The sequence below is a fragment of the Ambystoma mexicanum genome, chromosome 10 (assembly GCF_040938575.1).
Source record: "Ambystoma mexicanum isolate Mex_15411 chromosome 10, UKY_AmexF1_1, whole genome shotgun sequence".
Classification (NCBI taxonomy): Eukaryota; Metazoa; Chordata; class Amphibia; order Caudata; family Ambystomatidae; genus Ambystoma; species Ambystoma mexicanum.
Window position 1 is genome coordinate 1680519213 of NC_090932.1, and position 4137 is coordinate 1680523349.

At 57.9% G+C, this 4137-nt stretch overlaps 1 non-coding gene across 1 annotated transcript; it reads right to left on the minus strand.

Moving 5' to 3' along the window:
* Positions 1-3843: 3843 nt before the first annotated feature.
* TRNAF-GAA (transfer RNA phenylalanine (anticodon GAA)) lies at positions 3844-3916 on the minus strand. Its single transcript has one exon. It is a non-coding gene; the product is annotated as a tRNA-Phe (tRNA).
* Between the last annotated feature and the right edge of the window lie 221 nt (positions 3917-4137).

Sequence of the window (4137 nt, forward strand, 5' to 3'; positions counted from 1 at the left end):
CCTTGCCCCTCTCAGTTCAGGCAGAGCCTTAGCCCTTGCCCCTCTCAGTTCAGGCAGAGCCTCAGCCTCTGCACCTCTCTGTTCAGGCAGAGCCTTAGCTCTTGCACCTCTCAGTTCAGGCAGAGCCTCAGCCTCTGCACCTCTCAGTTCAGGCAGAGCCTCAGCTCTTGCACCTCTCAGTTCAGGCATAGCCTCAGCTCTTGCACCTCTCAGTTCAGGCAGAGCCTCAACCTTGCCCCTCTCGGTTCAGGCAGAGCCTCAGCCTCTGCAACTCTCCGTTCAGGCAGAGCCTCAGCTCCTGCACCTCTCCGTTCAGGTAGAGCCTCAGCCCTTGCCGCTCTCAGTTCAGGCAGGGCCTCTGCCCTTGCACCTGTCGGTTCAGGCAGAGCCTCAGCCTTGCTCTCTCAGTTCAGGCAGAGCCTCAGTCCTTGCCCCTCTCAGTTCAGGCAGAGCCTCAGCACCTCTCCGTTCAGGCAGAGCCTCAGTTCTTGCACCTCTCATTTCAGGCAGAGCCTCAGCATTGCCCCTCTCAGTTCAGGCAGAGCCTCAGCACCTCTCCGTTCAGGCAGAGCCTCAGCTCTTGCACCTCTCAGTTCAGGCATAGCCTCAGCCTTGCCCCTCTTAGTTCAGGCAGAGCCTCAGCCTCTGCACCTCTCCGTTCAGGCAGAGCCTCAGCTCTTGCACCTCTCCGTTCAGACAGAGCCTGAGCCTTGCACCTCTCTGTTCAGACAGAGCCTCAGCCTTGCCCCTCTCAGTTCAGGCAGACCCTCAGCCTCTGCACCTCTCAGTTCAGGCAGAGCCTCAGCTCTTGCACCTCTCAGTTCAGGCAGAGCCTCAGCCCTTGCCCCTCTCAGTTCAGGCAGAGCCTCAGCCTCTGCACCTCTCCATTCAGGCAGAGCCTCAGCTCTTGCACCTCTCAGTTCAGGCAGAGCCTCAGCCTCTGCACCTCTCCGTTCAGGCAGAGCCTCAGCTCTTGCACCTCTCAGTTCAGACAGAGCCTCAGCCTTTCCCCTCTCAGTTCAGGCAGAGCCTCAGCCTCTGCACCTCTCCATTCAGGCAGAGCCTCAGCCTCTGCACCTCTCCGTTCATGCAGAGCCACAGCTCTTGCACCTCTCAGTTCAGGCAGAGCCTCAGCCTTGCCCCTCTCAGTTCAGGCAGAGCCTCAGCCTCTGCACCTTTCCGTTCAGGCAGAGCCTCAGCCTCTGCACCTCTCCGTTCAGGCAGAGCCTCAGCTCTTGCACCTCTCAGTTCAGGCAGAGCCTCAGCCTCTGCTCCTCTCCGTTCAGGCAGAGCCTCAGCTCTTGCACCTCTCAGTTCAGGCAGAGCCTCAGCCTTGCCCCTCTCAGTTGAGGCAGAGCCTCAGCCTCTGCACCTCTCCGTTCAGGCAGAGCCTCAGCTCTTGCACCTCTCAGTTCAGGCAGAGCCTCAGCCCTTGCCCCTCTCAGTTCAGGCAGAACCTCAGCCTCTGCACCTCTCAGTTCAGGCAGAGCCTCAGCTCTTGCACCTCTCAGTTCAGGCAGAGCCTCAGCCCTTGCACCTCTCCGTTCAGGCAGAGCCTCAGCCCTTGCACCTCTCAGTTCAGGCAGAGCCTCAGCCCTTGCACCTCTCAGTTCAGGCAGAGCCTCAGCCTTGCCCCTCTCAGTTCATGCAGAGCCTCAGCCTCTGCACCTCTCTGTTCAGGCAGAGCCTCAGCTCTTGCACCTTTCAGTTCAGGCAGAGCCTCAGCCTTGCCCCTCTCCGTTCAGGCAGAGCCTCAGCCCCTGCACCTCTCCGTTCAGGCAGAGCCTGAGCCCTTGTCCCTCTCAGTTCAGGCAGAGCCTCAGCTCTTGCACCTCTCAGTCCATGCAGAGCCTCAGCTCTTGCACCTCTCAGTTCAGGCAGAGCCTCAGCCTCTGCACCTCTCAGTTCAGGCAGAGCCTCAGCCCTTGCCCCTCTCCGTTAATGCAGAGCCTCAGCCCTTTCACCTGTCAGTTCAGGCAGAGCCTCAGCCCTTGCACCTGTCAGCTCAGGCAGAGGTTCAGCCCTTGCACCTCTCAGTTCAGGCAGAGCCTCAGCCTCTGCACCTTTCCGTTCAGGCAGAGCCTCAGCCTCTGCACCTCTCCGTTCAGGCAGAGCCTCAGCTCTTGCACCTCTCAGTTCAGGCAGAGACTCAGCCTCTGCACCTCTCCGTTCAGGCAGAGCCTCAGCTCTTGCACCTCTCAGTTCAGACAGAGCCTCAGCCTTTCCCCTCTCAGTTCAGGCAGAGCCTCAGCCTCTGCACCTCTCCATTCAGGCAGAGCCTCAGCCTCTGCACCTCTCCGTTCATGCAGAGCCACAGCTCTTGCACCTCTCAGTTCAGGCAGAGCCTCAGCCTTGCCCCTCTCAGTTCAGGCAGAGCCTCAGCCTCTGCACCTTTCCGTTCAGGCAGAGCCTCAGCCTCTGCACCTCTCCGTTCAGGCAGAGCCTCAGCTCTTGCACCTCTCCGTTCAGGCAGAGCCTCAGCCTTGCACCTCTCAGTTCAGGCAGAGCCTCAGCTCTTGCACCTGTCAGCTCAGGGAGGACCTCAGCCCTTGCACCTGTCAGCTCAGGGAGACCATAGTTTGACCCCTAAAGAGCACTAGCAAGGGCCTGTGGGCTGTAATCTCCAGGTTATAATAATGCCCCTGGGCAACAGCAGCAGGAATCTCGCCGACATGCACCCACATAAAATCCCCAAAGCAAGGGCCAAACGCGAGCATGGCCCGCGGACTACAATCTCCGTGGGGGGGTGGAGAGGGGGGGAAGTAATGAATGTAGTGACTTTACTACAACCCCTCCCCCCCTCCAATGCCCTGGACAAACGAGATCCCAAGTTGTTCAAATCTGAAATCACATGTAAGAACCCTAAATAAACTCAATCCAATCGTACAGGGAGTGTGTACATTGTGAGCAAAGGAAATGTGGAAAAGAAACACAAATAACTTTACAATTCATTTAATTGTAAAAGAAAAAGTGACTCTCCCCGTCGGGGAATTGAACCCCGGTCTCCCGCGTGACAGGCGGGGATACTGACCACTATACTAACGAGGACCGCTGGGGCTCCCAGCGGAAAAGCCCTATATGAAGAAGAGGCGGGTCATGAGCAGCCACGGTGCGCTATCATAGGCTGCCCATAAAGCCTCCCAAAGAGGAGGCGGGGCATGAGCAGTCACAGTGCGCTATTATAGGCTGCCCATAAAGCCTTCCACAGAGGAGGCGGGGCGTGAGCAGTCACAGTGCGCTATTATAGGCTGCCCATAGAGCCTCCCAAAGAGGAGGCGGGGCGTGAGCAGTCACGTCCCTCTCTGATTGGGTGTCAGTCTCCGTCCCTTCACCGGAGGAGGCGGTGCATGAGTCACAACAGCCCTCTCTGATAGGCTGCCAGCCACCGTCCCTCACTCAAGGAGGCGGCTAGGCTGCCAGCCACCGTCCCTCACTCACTCAAGGAGGCGGCGCATGAGCAATAATAGACTTGTCTGATAGGCTGCCACCCACCGAGGAGGCGGGGAGTCAGCTACCACGGGCCTATCTGATAGGCTGCCAGCCATCGCCCGCCCCCTTTCGGGCACACCACACAGGTTGCCGAGCAGCGGAGCAGGGGTACTCTGTGGTGTGTGACTTTGCAGGAGGGGGCGGGGGGCGCACCGGGTCATTGGTACCTGGTGTGCGAGTACCACCCGTGCTGTGTCTTGCTATGCCGCCCTGTCGGGACTCCCATGACGACGTTTCTTATTCTCGTGCCTCAGTTCTTTCGCGCCAGTGGTGTCGTTTTCTATAATTACGAGGGGGTGTGGGTAGGTCAATGGTAGTGTAAATAAATATGTTCTCTCAAAGTTCAAAACGTTCTGCCGAAACCCGGGATCGAACCAGGGACCTTTAGATCTTCAGTCTAACGCTCTCCCAACTGAGCTATTTCGGCAGAGGAGTGGAGTCCGCGGATCTGGATGGAAGATGTGGTAAGTGCACAAGGAACAGGTGAAAGTGTGCACACACCTCTAAATGAAGGAGCATGTAGCCAAGGACAGGGCTACAGCATAGGGGAGCCATGCAAAACCATGCAACTACCTACACATAGGCAGTGTGTATACACAGGAAGCAAGACTAGGGACATTGGCCATATGCACATTATGCACGCAGGAA